Source organism: Tachyglossus aculeatus, chromosome 23, assembly GCF_015852505.1.
Source record: "Tachyglossus aculeatus isolate mTacAcu1 chromosome 23, mTacAcu1.pri, whole genome shotgun sequence".
Classification (NCBI taxonomy): Eukaryota; Metazoa; Chordata; class Mammalia; order Monotremata; family Tachyglossidae; genus Tachyglossus; species Tachyglossus aculeatus.
The window spans coordinates 27,677,982-27,688,958 of NC_052088.1; the positions used below are offsets into that span (position 1 = coordinate 27,677,982).

Below are 10,977 nucleotides of genomic sequence, written 5' to 3' on the forward strand. Positions count from 1 at the left end.
AAAATCAGAAAGAGAGAGTAAAACCTAGACATCTGGCATAAAACAGGAGACATTAGAAACACGACCCGGGGAAACTATTGGCAAAAATGAAAGAAAGTTAACAAGGGAGGGGAAAAAAAAACAAACAACTGGAGAATGAGGAAAGTAAAGAAATCAAGTTAGAAGGCACCTGGAAGGCAAAGCAAAATTTCCTGAAAAAGAGGAAACACATACATTTTTAATGGTATTTGTTATGCACTTACTATGTGCCCAACACTCTTCTAAACACTGGGATATGTATGAGCTAGGCTGGACACAGTTCCTGTCCCACATGAGGCTCACAGTCTAAACAGGAGGGAGAATAGGCATTTAATCCCCATTTTGCAGTTGAGGCACACAGAATTAAAATGACTTGTCCAAGGTCACGCAGCAAGCAACTAGCAGAGCTGGGATTAGAACCCAGGTCCTCTGCCTCCCAGGCCTGCCATGAGGAGAAAACAAAAATAATAGAAAGAGCCAGAGTGGTAAAGGAAAAAAAATCAAAACTCTTCTCTGAAAACACCATCAGTAAAAATTATAGTAATAGAAATAATTACTATATTACTAGAAATAATAGGAGAAGCAGTGTGGCTCAATGGAAAGAGCCCGGGCTTGGGAGTCAGAGGTCATGGGTTCAAATCCCGGCTCCGCCACTTGCCAGCTGTGTGACTGTGGGCAAGTCACTTAACTTCTCTGGGCCTCAGTTCCCTCATCTGTAAAATGGGGATTAAGACTTTGAGCCCCCTGGGAGACAACCTGATCACCTTGTAACCTCCCCAGCGCTTAGAACAGTGCTTTGCACATAGTAAGAGCTTAATAAATGCCATTATTATTTTGAGAAGCAGCGTGGCTCAGTGGAAAGAGCACGGGCTTTGGAGTCAGAGGTCAGGGGTTCGAATCCTGGCTCCGCCACATGTCTGCTGTGTGACCTTGGGCAAGTCACTTCACTTCTCTGAGCCTCAGTTCCCTCATCTGTAAAATGGGGATTAAGACTGTGAGCCCCACGTGGGATAACCTGATCACCTTGTATCCCCCCAACGCTTACAACAGTGCTTTGCACATAGTAAGCGCTTAACAAATGCCATTATTATTATTATTATTATAACGACAACTCTACAAACCCAGAACCCTTTCCGGTTCCAACTAAGCCTAGGCTCCCAATTTGGGCTGGGCTGAGCTCCATCATATGACAGATTTTCAGGACTCCAAGGGGAGGTATTCTTTACAGATGAGAAAGCTGGAAGCCAGGGAGTTTCTAGGAAATTTAATTTAGGTCTCCCTCTGGTGAGCCTATCTATGGACTAAAGTACTTTAGCTGTTAGAAGGCAAATGGTTTTCCAACTGTGAGAATGGTCTTTTATCTATTATTGCTAGGAAGGTAGTATCAGTGCCAGGTGGTTGACTCCAGCCCAAATTTGCATTGGAGAATTTGACAGATTGGGTTGAGGCACATTCAAATGCTTCCCACCGGGTGAAGTCTCGCACCAAGTCAAATCATTAATTTCTGCACTGTCCGTGTGTTTGGGCTACAGGTTCTGAAAATGCAATGACTTATCTGTTTTACCTCAATGGTTTTTTGGTTTTCCCGAGATCAGCTTGTTTATTTTGCTGGGTGGAAGGAGTATTTCCCTTGGGAGTTTGGAGATGGAGCTGGGAAAGAAACCATATAGCAAAGCAGAACTAATCATGGGATGTTGGAGTCTCCTTTTGGAGACTACAGGTTAGCCTTAGTTCTAAGACTTCAGAATCAATAATCTGTGGAAAGGAATTTATTTCAGTGCTAGTGGCCTGCACAGCGCTAGCCACAAACTCCTGTCCCAGCTAGCCGTGTTTCCACTGGAGCATGGAGTACAACTCAATCCATCAATGGTATTAATTGAGCACTTTGAGTATACAGAGTGCTGTACTAAGCACTTGGGAAAATACAAAAGAGTTGGTAAGTGTGATCCCTGCCTACCAAGGAGCTACAGTCTATAGGGGGAAGACAGACATTAAAACAGATTATTGATAGGAAAGCTTGTAGAGCATAAGAATATTACTTAAGTGTTGTGGGGCTGGGGAGAGTATCAAAGTGCTGAAGGGGGTATGAAACTAGTAATAATAATAGTGATTTTTGTTAAGTGTTTACTATGTGCCAAGCACTGACAAAGCAATGGGGTAGATACAAGATTCATTCATTCAATCGTATTTACTGAGCGCTTACTGTGTGCAGAGCACTGTACTAAGAGCTTGGGAAGTACAAGTCGGCAACATATAGAGACAGTCCCTACTCAACAACAGGCTCACAGTCTAGATGGGGATGACAGACAACAAAACAAAACATGTAGACAGGTGTCAAAATCGTCAGAACAAATAGAATTAAGGCTATATGCACATCATTAACAAATAGAATGGTAAATATGTACAAGTAAAATAGAGTAATAAATCTATACAACTATATACAAGTGCTGTGGGGAAGGGTAGGAAGTAGGGTGGGGGGATGGGGAGGAAGAGAGGAAAAAGGGGGCTCAGTCTGGGAAGGCCTCCTGGAGGAGGTGAGCTCTCAGTAGGGCTTTGAAGGGAGGAAGAGAGCTAGTTTGGCAGATGTGTAGAGGGAAGGCATTCCAGGACGGAGGAAGGATGTGGGCCGGGGTTCAAAGACATGACAGGTGAGAACGAGGGGGCTCACATGGGGCTCACAGTCTAAGTAGGAGGGAGAACAGGTACTGAATCCCCATTTTGCAGATGAGGGAACTGAGGCACAGAGGAGTCAAGTGACCAGGTCATGCAACAGGTAAGTGGATTCCCAGGCTTGTGCTCTTAACATTCTTCAGCATTAATGTGGTTGGGCAGCAGAAATTCATTAAAAGATCTCATTGGGAGAAGCAGCATGGTTTACTGGCTAGAGCACGGGCCTGGGAATCAGAAGGTCATGGGTTCTAATCCTGGCTCCGCCACTTCTCTGCTGTGTGACCTTGGGCAAGTCACTTGATTTTTCTGTACCTCAGTTCCCTCATCTGTAAAATGGTAATTAAGACTGTGAGCCCTAGTGGGACAGGAACTGTGTCCAACCCAATTATCCTGTATCTACCCCAGCGCTTAGAAAAGTCCCTGGCACATAGTAAGTGCTTAGCAAATCCCATAATTACCATGATTATTAGTATTATTACCGGGATCTGAAAACGTTAATGCATTTTCCTGAGTGCCTCCTTTGTTGGTCAGGTCTGTATGGTGAAGACACATTTTTGAGGCAATTTTTCTAGAGGATTTTTCTTTTGACCCCTATATACTGTAAATTCCTTGTGGACAGGGAACATGGCTATCGACTCTGGTTTACTGAACTCTCCCAAGTGCTTAATACAATGTTCTGCACACAGTAAGTGCTCAATTGATTCAATCATTCATTCAATCGTATGTATTGAGTGCTTACTGTGGGCAAAGCATGTACTAAGCGCTTGGGAGAGTTCAATGCAACATTAGACATATTCCCTGCCCACTATGAATAATTACCATTGATTGACTGACCTAGATCTGCATGGGACATCTAACACTCATTATCAAATCGATGTTTATAGGGAGAGTAGGTGTGAGGAATCAGAACATGCAAATCATGCAGTACATGCTCAACCAGAATTCTGAAAATATGCCAGTAACACTTATCTTATGCTGTCGAGTTGTCTCCAACCCATAGAAATGCCATGGACACATCTTTCCCAAAATGCCTCACCTCCAAACTGCAATCGTTCTAGTAGTGTATCCATAGAGTTGTCTTGGTAAAAATATGGAAGTGGTTTACCATTGCCTCCTGCACAGTAAACTTGAGTCTCCACTCTTGACTCTCTCCCATGCTGCTAATGCCCAGCCAGCACACATGAGTTTTGACTTGTAGCAGGTTGTCTTCCACTCACTAGCCACTGCCAAAGCTGGGAATGGAATGAGAATGCCTCTGCTTGACTCTCCCTCCCATAGTCGAGACTGGTAGTGTACTGGAAACTCTCCAGGTGTGACCCTGAGAGGGGTGGCAATAACACAATACAGTGCAATTACTACTGATTTTAGTGTAGTATGTTTTTAACCTGATTATTTCCTTTGGGCCAAGGAAGCAGAACTATACAGTCAAAACTAATGTTGTCCTCTACAAACTCAGCATGCATTTCTAAAGCATCCAATTGTATCTGCTTTTCCAATGGGAACTGTAAATGCCACACCATTGAAATGCAGAATGATTTGCTGTGTTAGATTAGAATTTGGGCATAAATGGTAGAAGTGAAGCAGGACACAAGGCAGGGGATGAAATCGGTGCCTCCTATATAATGGTAGTAGTAATAATAATAACAATAATAATAATAGGTATTTTCTATGTGCAAGAACTCTGGGGTTGATACAATTCCATCTTATCTCCAGGACCTCCCCACTTGGATGACCCACTGGAACTTTTAACCTGATATGTCCAAAACTAAATTGCTCATCTTTCCACCTCCTCACTTTCCCACCATATTTTTGACAACCCCACCATCATCACTGCTACAGAAGTTCACATCCTCAGTGTCACCTTTGACTCTCCTCTCTCATTTTACCTCCCACATTGGGTTGACCTCTTTTAAAAGCTTCACTTCTTTTACAGTAATCACAGACTTTCTCCTTTCTCTCCCCTGTATGAGCCCTTAAGGTTCAATAATGCTTTTATCTCTAGACCCACATACTTCTTTCCTCTGTTTGTCAACTTATCCCATGTTCTTATATTAAAACATTGTTAAGGATGTTTTGCTTCTTCCCTCAAAACCCTCCACTGGTTATCTTTTCTTCCTCCAGTCTTTATATAGCTTCGAGGTTGAAGGGAGTATTGGTCTTTCCATCTTTACTCACTGTCATGAGCCCATCTCTGAGATTCTTCCCCTGCCTGACCTCCCCCAGGCTGCTAAGGATTTACCATCAGAAACCCACCTTTATGAGTCCATCTCTGAGGATTCACCTCCCCCTATTTTCAGGCGCTCAGATTATGAGCCCATCTCCAAGGTCCTTGCCTAGCTCAGCCTCTCTGGGAGTGACTGAAGACACCCTTAACCCCGCCTGACCCATTTGGCTCTGAGCTCCTAAGGATCCCCCTCTATGTTTGGGCCCGAGACCCAATCCAGCCTTCACCACGGAGCTGGGAGTAGATTTTAGTCAGGCACTCAATGACAATTTCAAAGTGAAACTGGACCATCACTTTATACAGTGAAAGATTTATTCAATTTTTAGTCTAAATGAAGAGGGAAATGTAAACAGAGAGAGAGAGAGAGAGAGAGAGAGAGAGAGAAGAGAGAGAGAGAGCTACCCATCCAATTGCCTGCCCCATGTTCATACAGATGGTCCCACAGCAGAGGAGTTCAAGGACTTCACATCATCCTGGCTCAAGTCTTAGCTGGTTAAGTCTTGGCGTCTCGACAAGGTCTCGGGTGGTCTTTTGCCACCACCCAGGGTCTGGTTCTCTCCCCCTTTTCTAACCATTCACGGTGGCTTTTCCCAGGGAGGGCCGGAGGCGTTGCAGAGGGGGCCCTGATTCCCTGCTCCAATTGCCTGCTGTCTCAAGCCCGTAACCAGGTAAAGCCAGGGGGGGACAGCTACCCTTCCCTCCAGGCCCACCCTGCAGCTTGTTTGTGCAAGACAGCCCACCTGGGGCACACCTCAGCCAGCCTTACTTCTGCCCGGCAGCATGACAATTCAGTTCCTCCTCACATTCCTCCTGTGATGTTGTTCAAGGGGTCAAAGAACAGTCTCTTCAAAAATGGCTTCTGTGTTACAAAACGTATTCACTCTTGCTCAGCCACACTCATGCTTGAATAGATTCTCACTGTTAACAATGTCATCTTCAAAAACATAGGACAGCTAGATACAGCTAGGGGAAGCCACGGAATAGAAGGATTTGAACATAAGGGCCGTGGAGGTAGGGGTAGGATGAGTAACCAAGTGTTTCTGCTAGTCCTATTTGGGGGGCTTCATTATTGTTCACCCTGTTTTCCTTGCCCCATGTATCTGCCCTGTTCCCTTACTCTCACCACACCACACTCCATCCTTTTAAGACCGTGCCCCCCTGACATGAGGACCAGAGACAATATCTGAATCAGTAGCCTTGTGTCTCTTCTTAGCCTTTAGCACAGTGCTCTGCACACTGCCCACACTAAATAAATGCCATTACTACTCCTACTCTCGTGTAACCACCAAAGAAAACCAAAGGTATGAAGAACAAAGCTGTTCTTGCTGTTTTAATAGGAGCCATTCAAAACTCCACTTCCTGAACTTCAGGTTTTCTGCAGACCACCTCTAGTACAAGTTCTGAGTTCTTCTTGAAACTTCTTGTGATGTTTAACTACTTTGAAAGCCATCAATCTAAAACAGACATTTCGCATTTTTCCAAATGATTTTACCCATGGCAAACGCCTACATCCAGCACTGTAGTGAAATAGGTTCCGGTAGTGGGCTAGAGAAGCATCATGGCCTTCTGGATAAATGATGGGTCTGGGAATCAGAAGGACCTGGGTTCTAACCCTGCCTTCTCCACTTGTCTGCTGTGGCACCTTGGGCAAATCATTTCACTTCTCCCTGCCTCAGATACCTCATCTGCAAAATGAAGATTAAGACTGTGAGCCCTCTACGGGACATGGACTGTGTCCATACTGATTACCTTGTATCTACCCCAGTGCTTAGTACACTGTCTGGTCCAGAGTAAGAGCTTAGTATATAGCATTAAAAAAAAAAAACCTGGGGGACAAGCAGCCCAGACCAAGATAAACAACCACTCTGGGAAACCACAAAAAGGAGGAAACTGTTTGGGGGCCCATTGACGAGTTCCCTCTAGATCCCAGGGATTGCAAAGAAACCAGTTAGAAACCTCAGGGAATTTTCTCATGCAGAAGAGACCTGCCAAACTAGACCCAACATTATCTTACAATGATACACTATCTTACAATGATGCCTCGAATTGTCGGAGCTCATTGAGGACCTCAGTGGACAATTCCGCTAAGATGCAGTCAAGTCATTCCCAAGCTGAACTGCCTCCCCAGTTAACTTCCTTGGTTAAGTCCTCAGGGGTCTTCTTGTATGTCTTGAACAACCCACTATAAACTGTGTGAAGAGCTTCCTCCAAGATCCATTTGTTTTTAACTGCTTAATCACAGCCAAAACACTCCTGAATGCTTTCCTGGACTGAATGGTTCTTGGGATGGCTAGACCCTGGGGTACACCTGTACTTTATTTTCTCTTCCTATTAGGCTAAAAGACACCTTTGGAAGAATACTTTCACTTGTCAATACCAAATGTTAAAAATGCTATTTAAAGACATCCCTGGGGTGTAGAAGAGAAAATGCACCCATTTCAAATATTTTACCAGGAGTTACTACACATTTCAGTGAGAGACAGAGAGAAATTATATTTAGAATACACAAAACTAATCATGTGCAATACCCAGATCACCCACTCATCTGAAAGGGAAGAAACATTATGCTGTATTTGAATCATGCAAATCTGACTAGAACTCAAAATTTCCAAACCAAATCTTCCTATTTGGTCCTCTTTCATTCTAAATGTGTTTTCAAGAAGCTAATTCCTATGGCAATTGTCTCTATAGAAATATATATATATATATATATATTATGTATATATACATACACAGACATATATGTGGGAATAAATATTTCTCTGGAGACAATAGAAACAAATGCAAACAAGATATGAAGATACTATCCATAGTATCTTCATATTTTGCTTGCATTTGTATTTTCAACTATTATTCAATATGAACATATGCTCTGCCATACCTTTGAGTCTATTTGGGCATTACATTCAGTTTTCTGGAGTAGTCTATTCCTAAAGCTTCAAAGAAAAGTAAGAATAGCATCCAAATAGACTTCAGTCTATTAAGTCTATAAATATGTTTGGCAGAAGGAGACATGATAGTTTATCCTCTACCCACTCACCTCCCTTAGCCATAAAGGTTACTAATTAGTGCTTACCAAATTAGGTACTTTGTCATTTGTCTTTAATTTGGAGGTAATATCAAGGTCAATCACCTCAACTAGCAAAACAAAAAAAATCCTATCTGTGTATAACGAAGAATTGCTTCTTAAGGTTCCCAAAGTGTTTAGTTTCATTTTTATCACGCTCCTATTTCTAGGAATCATACCCACTCATATGGTATGAGACCAAACTTAAAAAAGGAACTGTTCATTGCTATCTTCTTCATGAATCTGACCAACTGATTTCAGTTACTGAGCTACCTTTCTGCCCTGCTCCAAAATAATCGCTCAACCTGGCATTCATTCCTAAGGTGAATTTCAACTGTTTTCTAACAAGAAGTTCAAGGCTGCACTTGCATTAATTCTCCTTTAGATTGTCAGTCAGCATATGAGTGCATTTCACTGTGCTATTTCTTTATTGACACAATGGCCTAAGTCGGTTCCAAGTCTGGAAAATGTCAGAAACTTGAATGACAACGGCAATACCATAGCAGTATTGAAAATAGATCACTCATTGGCTAGCCCTTTGTCTCGAGAAGCAGCGTGGCTCAGTGGAAAGGACACGGGCTTGGGAGTCAGAGGTCATGGGTTCTAATCCCGGCTCCGCCACTTGTCAGCTGTGTGACTTTGGACAAGTCACTTAACTTCTCTGGGCCTCAGTTCCCTCATCTGTAAAAGGCGGACTAAGACTGTGAGCCCCACATGGGACAACCTTGATTACCTTGTATCCCCCCGGCGCTTAGAACAGTGCTTGGCACATAGTAAGCGCTTAACAAATACCAACATTATTATTAATGTAGTCAGTCAACAAAACTTATTAAGTGCCTGCCGTGCCTTGAACAATGAACTCTGTAGTATGGGCAGTGTCAGAAGGAGAAGGGCTTTTTCCTACATTTGAGGAGCTGAATGTAATACACCCTATCTCCTAACCCTATCTCAAAGGAGAAAAAAAATGAAACCTAGTCCTAGTAATTAATCACGGCAGAATATGCATAAAAATTCTCTTTTTTGGTTCCCACACAAAATAAAGACGACCAATCTTTCCCAAATGGGTTGGGAAAGAAATATCCATCTGCTATAACAATATGGCCATCATGGAAACTTTTGATTTGTCACTTAAATTGGTAGAAAAAGTGATTTCATTTTCATAATGAAACATCCGAGATGATGAATGTCGTATCAATTTGGCAGGATATGTGCAGTTTCAACATATTCCCCAAAAGTACAACTGGCTAAAGAAAACCAGAATTCTGGCTGAAAGAGCTTTTTTATGTCAATCTCCCATAATAGTTTATTGTTGATCTGAGGCTCCCAATGCTAAAATAAAGAGGCACGAAGAAAAACAGACCATGGGACCATTTGTAGCACATGTTCCATGATTTGGGTTTTTGCTTATGTGCAGGTGGCTCCGAAAACTCTCGCTCCAGAAAGCTAAACCCCATTTCTCACTGTGTGCATGGTATCCCCTTCCCAGCCCTCCTAGTTCCTCACAGCTGGTCATGTTTTCTGACCCTGTCAAGCTACAGATGGAGCCTTCTCCCCCTCCTCCCCCTCTCCATCCCCCCCACCTTACTTCCTTCCCTTCCCCACAGCACCTGTATATATGTATATATGTTTGTACGTATTTATTACTCTATTTATTGATTTATTTTACTTGTACATATCTATTCTATTTATTTTATTTTGTTAATATGCTTTGTTTTGTTCTCTGTCTCCCCCTTCTAAACTGTGAGCCCACTGTTGGGTAGGGACCGTCTCTATATGTTGCCAACTTGTACTTCCCAAGCGCTTAGTACAGTGCTCTGCACACAGTAAGCGCTCAATAAATACAACTGATTGACTGATTGATAAGGGAGCAGAGCATGGAAATGGCTTACCCAATCCAGCTTATAAAATTTCAATCCATTTTGGAGCACATTTTCCATCTTACCACCGGCTGTACTGCATAACAATACTACATAGCATGCGAAAAAACATCCTTCCACTGCACACAGCAAGAGGGATTTATTGGGTGGAGATGTGATGGGTTGAGAATCATTTTCCCTCTCCCCTCCACTTAAGTTGGGTGGAAGAACTAGGCCCAGGGAATGTTTTGATTCTGGGAGGTTAGCATAGCTGCTCGGCAATTGAAAGGATCATCCCAAATTCTAGAAAGGTGAATTCAGATGCTATTTTATAGTGATGAGCTAAATTACTCTGATGAAAGGCCAGGCTTAACCTTTCAAGTCTTAAAAATCAAACGACAATAATAATAATAATAGTATTTGTTAAGTGCTTACTACATGTCAAGCACTGTTCTAAGTGCTGGGGTAGATACAAGGTAATCAGATTGTCCCACATGGGGCTCATAGTCTTAATCCCCATTTTACAGATGAGGTAACAGAGGCACAGAAAAGTTAAGTGACTTGCCCAAGGTCACAAAGCAGACAAATGGCGGAGCCAGGAATAGAACCCACGTCCTCTGATTCCCAAGACCATGCTCTTTCCACTAAGCCACGCTGCTTCTCTAAGCAAGAAAACCTTTCTTGCTTGTCCATTTTTAAGAAGGTTCAAATGATTCAAATGGTTATTTACCAGGGGAAGTTTTGTTTTTTAAGTTGAGAAGGAGAGAGTGAGCTGATGATTTTTAGGAAATGTGACCTGTGCATTATGAAGAATCTCCTATATCAAATCTCCTCTGAATCTTTCTAGATGATGTAGAAAGTGTCCCTACCTGGTTCACCTCCAAGCGCTCTGATTGGCTCAGGGTCAACTTCCAGGTGGTGATTAGCTGAGAAGGCAGGGCCTCAGGAGAGGCAGGAACAGAAGCCAGAGAAGAAGTGGTGATAAGCTGGAGTGAAAAAGATGGGGAGAGAGGACTGAGGAGACAGGAGGGCCGAGACCTGAGAGGTTGAAGCCATCGGGACCGATGGACAGAAAAAAAAAACTACAGAGCAAACTACTGGAATGAGGGTCCTGATACGGCATGACAGCAAGGAGTGCTGAA

The 10,977-nt window shown here is 42.9% G+C and overlaps 1 non-coding gene across 1 annotated transcript; it reads right to left on the minus strand.

The window, feature by feature from the left end:
• Nucleotides 1-3,878: 3,878 nt before the first annotated feature.
• Nucleotides 3,879-4,016, minus strand: LOC119944897. The gene has a single exon (XR_005456038.1). It is a non-coding gene; the product is annotated as a small nucleolar RNA SNORA7 (small nucleolar RNA).
• Nucleotides 4,017-10,977: the final 6,961 nt, after the last annotated feature.